The sequence below is a fragment of the Leptopilina boulardi genome, unplaced genomic scaffold, assembly GCF_019393585.1.
Source record: "Leptopilina boulardi isolate dan_hultmark-lab unplaced genomic scaffold, ZJU_Lbou_2.1 LbouV2_166, whole genome shotgun sequence".
Classification (NCBI taxonomy): Eukaryota; Metazoa; Arthropoda; class Insecta; order Hymenoptera; family Figitidae; genus Leptopilina; species Leptopilina boulardi.
In genome coordinates this window covers 179619-191355 of record NW_026137714.1, presented here as the reverse complement: position 1 = coordinate 191355, position 11737 = coordinate 179619, and positions in this window count along the sequence as shown.

The window sequence follows — 11737 nt, the reverse complement described above, 5'->3', positions numbered from 1 at the left end:
CAATTTTTTATTTTTTTACGATAATAACACAGAAAATACGTCACTATTTTAAATCTCAGCTAAAAAAAAATTTTTTTCACAAAGTTATGGCGATATTCAATTTCCCTCATATCTTTCTTATTATATTAAGTTCTAAAACGACCGACACCGACCGACACCAAAAACAACTTTTTCGTTTTCTTTTTGAAATTATTTACAGTTTTCCTTCAAAATTTGAAATCACATGCCTTACATACATGTCTATTCAAAAAAAATGCCAAATTTTTTTTTGCGCGATTTTTTGCCAAAAAATTTTTTTGCAATTTTTTGCAATTTTTTATTTTTTTACGATAATAACACAGAAAATACGTCACTATTTTAAATCTCAGCTAAAAAAAAATTTTTTTCACAAAGTTATGGCGATATTCAATTTCCCTCATATCTTTCTTATTATATTAAGTTCTAAAACGACCGACACCGACCGACACCAAAAACAACTTTTTCGTTTTCTTTTTGAAATTATTTACAGTTTTCCTTCAAAATTTGAAATCACATGCCTTACATACATGTCTATTCAAAAAAAAATGCCAAATTTTTTTTTGCGCGATTTTTTGCCAAAAAATTTTTTTGCAATTTTTTGCAATTTTTTATTTTTTTACGATAATAACACAGAAAATACGTCACTATTTTAAATCTCAGCTAAAAAAAAATTTTTTTCACAAAGTTATGGCGATATTCAATTTCCCTCATATCTTTCTTATTATATTAAGTTCTAAAACGACCGACACCGACCGACACCAAAAACAACTTTTTCGTTTTCTTTTTGAAATTATTTACAGTTTTCCTTCAAAATTTGAAATCACATGCCTTACATACATGTCTATTCAAAAAAAAATGCCAAATTTTTTTTTGCGCGATTTTTTGCCAAAAAATTTTTTTGCAATTTTTTGCAATTTTTTATTTTTTTACGATAATAACACAGAAAATACGTCACTATTTTAAATCTCAGCTAAAAAAAAATTTTTTTCACAAAGTTATGGCGATATTCAATTTCCCTCATATCTTTCTTATTATATTAAGTTCTAAAACGACCGACACCGACCGACACCAAAAACAACTTTTTCGTTTTCTTTTTGAAATTATTTACAGTTTTCCTTCAAAATTTGAAATCACATGCCTTACATACATGTCTATTCAAAAAAAAATGCCAAATTTTTTTTTGCGCGATTTTTTGCCAAAAAATTTTTTTGCAATTTTTTGCAATTTTTTATTTTTTTACGATAATAACACAGAAAATACGTCACTATTTTAAATCTCAGCTAAAAAAAATTTTTTTCACAAAGTTATGGCGATATTCAATTTCCCTCATATCTTTCTTATTATATTAAGTTCTAAAACGACCGACACCGACCGACACCAAAAACAACTTTTTCGTTTTCTTTTTGAAATTATTTACAGTTTTCCTTCAAAATTTGAAATCACATGCCTTACATACATGTCTATTAAAAAAAAAATGCCAAATTTTTTTTTGCGCGATTTTTTGCCAAAAAATTTTTTTGCAATTTTTTGCAATTTTTTATTTTTTTACGATAATAACACAGAAAATACGTCACTATTTTAAATCTCAGCTAAAAAAAAATTTTTTTCACAAAGTTATGGCGATATTCAATTTCCCTCATATCTTTCTTATTATATTAAGTTCTAAAACGACCGACACCGACCGACACCAAAAACAACTTTTTCGTTTTCTTTTTGAAATTATTTACAGTTTTCCTTCAAAATTTGAAATCACATGCCTTACATACATGTCTATTCAAAAAAAAATGCCAAATTTTTTTTTGCGCGATTTTTTGCCAAAAAATTTTTTTGCAATTTTTTGCAATTTTTTATTTTTTTACGATAATAACACAGAAAATACGTCACTATTTTAAATCTCAGCTAAAAAAAAATTTTTTTCACAAAGTTATGGCGATATTCAATTTCCCTCATATCTTTCTTATTATATTAAGTTCTAAAACGACCGACACCGACCGACACCAAAAACAACTTTTTCGTTTTCTTTTTGAAATTATTTACAGTTTTCCTTCAAAATTTGAAATCACATGCCTTACATACATGTCTATTCAAAAAAAAATGCCAAATTTTTTTTTGCGCGATTTTTTGCCAAAAAATTTTTTTTTTTTTCAATTTTTTTTTACTTTTAAAGTGGAACCAAGAAGATAATCAACTCCTTAAAAGCAAGATTACTTTTCTCATTGTCAGTTCCCCGTTTAGCTCAGTTGGTTAGGTTGTTAGGTATATACTTCGGTCCCGGGTTCGAATCCTACTCCTCCCAAATTTGTTTTCAAAACTTTCTGCGAAATGATAGGTTCCCAAAATAGAATAAGGCAAAAGAAAAATTTTTTTATTGAATATTTATTTATTATTAATATTATTATTTGAATATAACTTGCCTTACCTTGTAAGCTTACCACAACCTTACCTCAACCTTACAACTTAATAATAACCTTACCACAGCCTTTACTCATAAGCTTACCTCGACCTTACCGTGTAAGCTTACCTCGACCCTACCATGTAAGCTTACCTCGACCCTACCATGTAAGCTTACCTCGACCCTACCATGTAAGCTTACCTCGACCTTACCGTGTAAGCTTACCTCGACCTTACCGTGTAAGCTTACCTCGACCTTACCGTGTAAGCTTACCTCGACCCTACCATGTAAGCTTACCTCGACCCTACCATGTAAGCTTACCTCGACCCTACCATGTAAGCTTACTGTAAGGCGGACATTTTAGGTTTACTGTAAGTCTACTATGGGCTTACGATGTTACCTTACAAACCTTACATGTAAGCCTGCTGTAGGCCTGGTGTAAGATGTTGTGCTGTGTGGGTTTAGTTGTAATCCTTCTTTTAATCTTGAATATAAGTGTATCATGATGGGGAAGCTAAATGGTCATTAAATGAACACCTAGTTTGTTTTAATGTACGTTTCTTTAATAAATAATCAATTATTTTTGCTTTTAATTTCTATATCCCATCATTTCTGCATCAATTTAATTGCTTTTTCTTGATTAAAATACCTACAAAAGTCATCCGTTTCAGTGCGTTTACAAGGTTATGAGCATTCCGGATACCGAAAAGTGCTTATATCCGAGATTCTCACGCATTCGTTAACAGGTACTGAGCTTGTAACTGGAATCCGCGTTTTTTAAACTGTCCTATCTGCATAAAAATGTTATTATTATTATTATTATTATTATTGAGCATTCTCTCCTATATATATATAGGCAAATCCACGAAACTATTAACTTTCAAGAAAAAAAATTATTTTTTTAATATGCAGGCACATTGATGTCACTTTGTATTCACGTTTAAGTACATTTTAGCACTACAAATTCATATGCGTTATTCATTTTTAGCTAACGCCGTCAATGTTTAACTCTTTATTCTTTTTAATGTTAATAACTTATATATAAAATTGAAAAATTCAACTTTTTTTATTTTTGATATCGGAGTGGTTTTCAAAGTATTTTCGTCCTCTGAACACGATTCTGGCATCCAAATTTGCTTAGCACGTCAGGATTTTGAGAAAAGAGGGGGTAAAGACTCCAAAAAAGTGTTTTCAGCATATTCTTAACTTAATAAAATATATTTCACTCAAAATTCTTAGGCGGCGTTTTTGTGTTCAAATATATGTATGAAAATGTTTCGATCATACCATAGATTGACCTGTTTAAAGCAAAAATGCAGTTGTGCCTTTCAAAAATGTATAAATTTAAATGAAATCACGATTTTTATTATCATCTTTAAATTGTTGCCACAGGTATACAACAAGAGGCACATCATTGAAAAAGGTCTTAAAATTTTTGTTTTTTCATCACCTTTTTGAGAAATGCATTGAACTTTTATTTTTATCCAACGCCGTAATAGATATTTTCATAAAAAGACGTTGAATTGAATTTTTTTAAAAAGTGCTATCACTCATTCAAACCTTCGTATTTTTAGTTTTAGTGGTGGCACACTAATGGGATAGTGAAAATTTTTTGACAAAATATGTCAAACAAACAAAATGTTAAGAATATAAACTTTTTCAAGAAATTCAAATGAAATTTAAGCATTTTTCCACTTTTTAACTTATAAAACTAATTGTCAAATAAATATTTTGTTCTAATACTGTACATAAATGTTCCTTTGTATATAATTTAGCAAAAAAAAATGATACCCAAAGTTTTAATTAAAAATAATTCAGATTTTTAAGTGTTCGATTCGAAAATCACAAAAGTTAAAAGTTTCGTGGATTTGCCCATATCGATCTATATGTATATAAGATTCACAGCGAAAGGGACCGTAGTTGTATTCAAATTTTAGGTTATATTTGTGTTTTTGAAATAAAACTAAAAGTAATAATAAAAGATGATTAACTCTTAATACAAACTAGTGATGTTTTATTGTACTTTAAATTCAAATATTCTATAAAAACTAACAATGTAAAATAATCACTAAACATAACTTAAAATTTGTTTGATGCTAAGCTCTCTTTTTCTGTAAAGCGTTACGTATTAATATTTTGTCGACATTTATATGTCGTTGAAGAGTAAAAAGAATTTAACGTCATTAATACGTTAGGTTCACTTCTCCACGAATATGTAAGGAGAAATTAGCCTCACACACTTGCCGCGTTTCATCCTTTTCACTACAGAGCGTCATATATGAATTTCATCATTTATTTTAATTTACAGAAATCTAGTTAATTTTCTCAGAACTTGTGCTGAAATATAAGTAAAAATCATCAAACATTTTTGGTAAGATTTGTGAACAATTTCAATATTTTTTTAAAATATATACTTAAAAATTAAAATTAAATTTCTTATAGATTTAAAATAATTCAGATCTTAATTCTTGTATATAAATTCAAGATATAAATAAATTAAAATGAAAACTAATATAAATAAAAATATAACTGTATATTGTAAGAAGTTAGAAGTATTAATAACAATAAATTGAAGTGAAAAGTAAAATTTGTTAAACTAAAAATCAACTTAAAAAATTCTATCGAAAAACTGTAGCGTGCACAAACACCAAGTTTAGTAGCTGATTCGAATTTAACAATAGAATTGACAATTCGTATTAACCCTGTAAATACAAAAGGGGAAAAATATCATCAATAAGATGAAATATGTGTCTCAGTTGTCTTGAAAGTCTCAAATTGAGACATTGGCGTGTTTTGTATACTAGTGAGTCACATATCACATCTCATTATGATATCTTATTTTTTGTATACATGGCAAGTAAACTGCCATAATTATGTTCAGTAAAAAAATCCTACCAGAATAAGCATAGACCTGTGAACTATTTAATTTTTTTAAGATACATTTTACATATGTGATGCGATATGAAGAAAGAGACCTTAACAGAAAAAAATTATAGATTAGGTTTGAAATTTTTCTTAGAAAATTCATGGAATGAAACAAATTTTAATGAAAACCTATGGTTTATATGTCTTCATTACATCTAAATTATCCAGTCAAAAATAATTTTAACTTTACATAAACAAAAATGAACCTTTTAATTAATTTAAAACTGTCGTAAAACGTATCCTATAATTTATTTGCATTTTACTACCCTTTCTTCATATCGCATCAAATATTTTTTTGCATATTAAAACGGTTCATTCAATTATGAAAAAAATTTACTTTTAATTTTTTCCAAAACCATGAAATAAATTGTTTAAAAGTAATTTTCAATAGTTTATACCTGCCGAAAAATAGTTCACATTGAGAACAATACATTTTTTAAATAAAGATGAAATCCGCGCGAGGAGCACAGGATAATGCTTATCCTGATGTAGTCTTTATGTTAAATAAAATTATTGCAAATTTCATACGCGTCTAATTTTATAATTATTATGCATTGTTTATTTATAAAAAATTTTTCTCTTTAGATGAAATGAACGTTCTTAAAGGAAAATTTAAAGATTCTTCGTTTTTATTAATTGATAATAAAAAATTTTATTTGTCATCCACAAATGCTAGTATTGCATATTGTGCTCTTAGAGCACAGGCCGAAAAATGCAAAGCAAAAGCTCAAAAAATTAATGGTTCTTGGTTATTGGAAGTTGAGCACACGTGCATTGAGAAAAAAAAACATAATTTTTTATTAGAAAAGAAAGCGGAGAACGAAATTTTGAAAATTTGTGCAACTTCTACTAAAAAACCTATTGACATTTTTAAGGAAGTAAGCAAAAGGTAGTTATAAAAATTTATATCATTACTATCAAGAAGTGTCATAATATCAAGAAGTGTCATAATATCAAGAAAATTTGATATAAAGTTATAAATTCATAAATATTAAATAAAATATTTTAATTAATAAACACCAAATCTTTAGTAATCAAACACTGTTTCTAATTTAAAACATCAATAAGTCATTATAAATTTATGAACTAAAAAATTAGTCAAGTGCGAATTACACTCGCTTACCTAGGGTTCCATTCACGATTATTTAAATGTTAATATATATTTTAAAAAATAATTTACCTATAATTTTCTTTCAATTTGCTATATATATATACAGGGAAGAGTGACAAACAGTGGGACAGTTTAAACAGTAGGACACTTTAAATTTCTGAAAAACTACTTGAAGAAACTCGACTAAAATTTAAATGTAAACCATGTTTATGACAACACATGATCTCAAAAAATTTTAGCCACATTGATTCATTATTTACAAAGTAAATTGAAAAAAACTGTTTTTGACGTACCAGAGTAAATTTTTTCTTGAAATACAATGCTGATTGTTATATAGACAGGACAGTTTTAAAAAAAAGTGTAATTGTTACTTCGATTACTCATGTTTTTAAGTATAATATCCAATAATTTAAAATATTTTAAAATTTCACAAACAATTTTTATTTAAATAATTTCTTGCGATGGCTTAATTTAAATAGGGGGACATTCAACACTGGGACGGGCAAAATTTTAAGTTTATGAAAAGTCGATTTTGGCAACACTGATTATAATTTGTGTCAGCTATACGCATGCGCATTTATACTTACACAGCGACTAAAAATATGATTTTTTATGCTAAAAAACAATAAAAAGTTCAAAATTTCTATACCCCTTGATCCCCGCACCTAAGTTTGGTGAGTTTCTGATTCCGAGAATCGCTTAAACCTAGAGTTGAGTATATTATTTTACCATTCGAAAGAGCAGAAAAAAAACTTTTCAAAAACATACAGGATAAATTTTTTTCATCATTTTGTTTAAAAGTTGCAAGTCTTTAAAAATTCACTGATTAAATTTTTCAATAAAAAATTCAACTCCCTCCTTCTCCTACGATTTTCAAAAAAGCTAACAATACCTTGTGGTTAAAGTACTCACCCCTAGGACTGAACTATGTGCAAATTACAGCTCGATCCAATCCACTTTTTTTCACTTAGTACGCTACAGGAATTTTACCTCTTATATTTTGTAAGTTTTATAAATTATAATTATTCACTTAAAAGAACTTTGTGCAACCTACTGACATAAAGAAAACCTTTTTGACACTTGTAAACAGGGTATAAAACCATTTATTTTTTCTGCTTTTTAAGATAATGGTACTCATCTTTTTCACAGGTTAAAAATAAACGCCATTTTTAAAAGTGTGGAACAAATAGATATTATAGCATGTTGTAGCATTATTAACTCTCACACCGGGGATATATACTACTATACGTGTTTGTGTTTACCTTCTTATCTATCTTAGCCCTGATTTGATTCGGTTCTGAGAAATTAATAAGTTCAAAAATGTGGTTGAATGACCATAAACATAAATGTTTATATGTCAATCACCCACGTTACGTAACTTTATACAAAAGAAAGAATGGCTATTGTCTAAATTTAAAGGGACATTATATTTTATAATTTAATTATTTGATACAATAGACACGTGCCAGCTAAGTCAACAGATATGATTGTAATGATATAATAGAATTATTTAAATTAGATCAACCTTTAAATTTATTGTTTCTATAAATGTGTTAAAAGGAAAATATTTATTTTATTTTTAGAAAACTTGTTGCTTGTTTACCAAATTAGAGGAACCTTTCCTGTAATTGTTCGGTAGATCAGCTGTTTATTTTCTTATTCACTTTTACTTTTATAAATGAATTAATGTCATTTATCGTTTCAAAGCTGAATATTTTTACCTTACAAAAAAAATAAATATTAATTATTAATAGAAAAATTAAATATAAAATCAATCATTCAAAATAATTATTTGTTAATTATTTTGGTTTAAATAATTTATTGTGAGTTCGTTCTGAATGAAACTAAATGAAATCCTTTTATTAATTAACTTAAATTTTTCACCTTTTATTTAAACTCCTTTCTAACAAACTTATCTTTCCTCTATTGAGATTGTAAATAATCTCGTAGGCTTATCTATAAAAAAAAAATATAAAATAAGGTTTAAATAAAATAAAAGAAACTTAACAATTCCTAACAGCTATCAAGGTCAAATTCCCTATTCCCTAAATTAAATAATCTATTATAAATAAACCAATCTCACAAATATTCTCCTTAGACATAAATTTATTTAACATGTTATTAATTTAACAACATATTAAAATGATTTAAGTTAGACAGAAAATAAATGAAAAATTTATTTATTTCTCTGAAAAATTGCTAAATAAATAATTTAAATAAATTATTTATTTCCTAAATTAACTATTTGTGGGAGGACAGGGATTCATAATCAATTGAATCTTACACATTAACAAATTGATCGCCTATTGCAATGAATTTGAGATATATGTATCTTCAAGAGACTTACGATTTGCTTTTGATACCACTTAAGGATCCAGATAATGAGGTGGTACTCCGATTTACCAGAAACCCCTCAAGTCTTTCTCCATGGCGTGACTTTGTAGAATTATGTATTTTCAATTAAAGTGATTATTCACTTTTTCGTTTCTTCTACTTTCCTAATATTGAATTTAAATTTATTATTTGTTAAAATGTTTTATTTCTTATATAATTCTGAGTTGGAACGGTTGTTACACCAGCCTCTCAGATATTATATAAGATTTAAGAAAAAAAATGTAAATAATGAAAAAAAAATATAAACGATAAAATTTTAATATTTTAAACAATAAAAAGATTCTATGTAAATCACTTGTTCTTAATTCTCAAAAACTTACTTTATATTTGTTAAATCCAATCACAATTTATTTTCACGAAACTATCTGTCAAAAACTAATAATAATGATATAAATGTAGACCGATTGAAATTCAGAGAATGAAAGTCCAAATTTGGGTCTCCTTCTCTATTTATTGACTCGAGAAGACGCTTCATCCCCCAAATTTCTCTAAATCCCTTGTATATTTAAATTTAGTAAATGTGTTAGAGAGACTCTGACAGCTGATTGCTTGACAATCCGCGGTTTTCCCTTCCTACCTTTCTTCGTATACTTTTGCTGTATATTTCTTACCGCCAAATTTTCCCTCTAATCGCATTTTTCGCGGCGTCCTTTTTTCTTAGCCAATAATATTTAAATTGTTTTGGTAAGGACAGAGCGATTTCTCTCTTTCTAATTCCGTTGTAACGTATACAGGGAACAATGCCATTGTTCAGCTGTCAATCATTTCTCAATTATTACTGTAATTTCTTTAAATCTTTAATATCTTAAAAAATAATAATTTGACAAAAATTTTACCTTTACCATTAATTTTTAAATAATTTTTACTTTTATTTAACATATAATTTTTGTTTTAATATTATTATTTTAAGCAATTAAATAAAATAATTTATATTATTTTATGTAAAAAAATGAAAAATATGGTTACTTGATTTAATAATAGTTTATATTTATTTTTGATATTGTTAATAAAAAATATTTAAATTAAAATTAAATTAATAATTTCTCTATTTTCGAAATTATATCTTTCATCTCTTACTATTATTTTTCCTTATGTATTCTTATATGGTGTTATCTATGAATGTCTTCTGTCTCTTTCTATTATTTCTGAAATTCTATTTCTCTAGATTTAAATTCATTTCTTAATATTTCTTTTCTTTGATTTTTATTAATAATTTATTTATAACTTTTTTCTTTTAAAATAATTAGTTAATTTTTTATAATAATTTTGCAAAATAAAATAATTTTTAATTATTTAATTTATTAATATTTAAGATAATGTAAAAGGGTGTTTTGTTTATTTATTATTAATTATTTAATATAATATTTAAACATTGAATTTATTTTATCTATGCATTTTATATTTTTGGGATTTCTATATTAGTGTATAGTTTAGACAATCATATACACACATATATATATACTCATTCTCCTGAGTGCAAGTGTACTCATGAAAACAGTATTTTTCTTTCTTATATTTTTCTTTACCCAAATGTGTATATATATATATACCTGTACCAAAATATAACATTATATTTTTGAAATTAAATGATACTCTATTTTTTTCTTTACTTGCATTTATGTGAATATAATCTATTGACTATTGGAATAACTCTTCAATGCCCCCCTAAACCAATCATATTCTTTTGGCATAAAAGAATTGATTTGTTTACAAGACAGAAAAATATTCTCAATAGGCAATCTAAAGAGAAGAAAAAAAAAAATAAATTTTTGATTACCCCCTTAATGCCCCCCTAAACGAATAAATTTATTAAATCCTGTAATGAATTAATTTGTTTAAAATAAAAAAAAAATCAAAATTTATGTTTTTTAAAAAAAAAATATCTTTATTTAGCCTCCGATGGCTCTTATGATAACATTTTCTTCTTCCTCAACATCTTCCTCAATATCCTCCTCAATTACTTCATCGTGATTTGGGAAAATTTCTATTGTTCCCGGTGCTAATTTGGCTAAATTTAAATCTATTAGTTTGTCATCAACTGACCACAGTCTGTTGAGTATTCCCCAACCCATATTTACATCATTGATTCGAGTTTTATAGTGGAATTGAAATGACCTGTTTTGCATTAATATAGTGAACCTATCTACTGTGTTTTTCTCCCAAAATATATTATTGTTAGGTAGGATATCCGTCAAAGCTATTTTTGTTACATCTTTCTTTATGTAAAGATATTTATATATTAAGTAAAAGATATTCTCTTTTGCCACTTGTATGTGGATGTCATTGTCAACATCGTATACTAAGAACACATCTTGTACTCCCGTATTAAATAACATTACATTTCCTCTTATGTATGCATTGTTGTTTATTTTGGCCACTATAGGCCATCCAGCATAGTTCGTTAGTTCCCCTTCAAAAATGAATCTATATGATTCATCATATGATGAATAAAATTCATTAAATTCGGCCATTTGTTTTTTGAAATCCTCACTAAATTCCCCCACTTTCACTTTTATAAAAGATGGTCCAATTGAATTCACTACTTTTACGTAGTATTTTTTATTCACCTGAAGTAGGTGAGAGGGATATTGTTCCATTGAAAGAACAATATCGAAATCATGGTTACTAGCCTCCATCTTTAAAAAAAAAAAAAAAAAAAACAAAATTCCGCTACTTAATTATTTTTTTTTTTTTTATCATTACCAAATATTATGCAGATAGGAATATAGAAAAAATGAATGTAAGAGATAGAAGAGAACAGAAATAAATCACAAGATGCTATATACTATCTAGTGACACTTAAAATCAGTCACAATACCAAGAGAAGATAAGAATAAGAAACAAGAAAAAAAAAAAAAAAATACACATTTTTAATTATTTAACTATTTAATTCTATC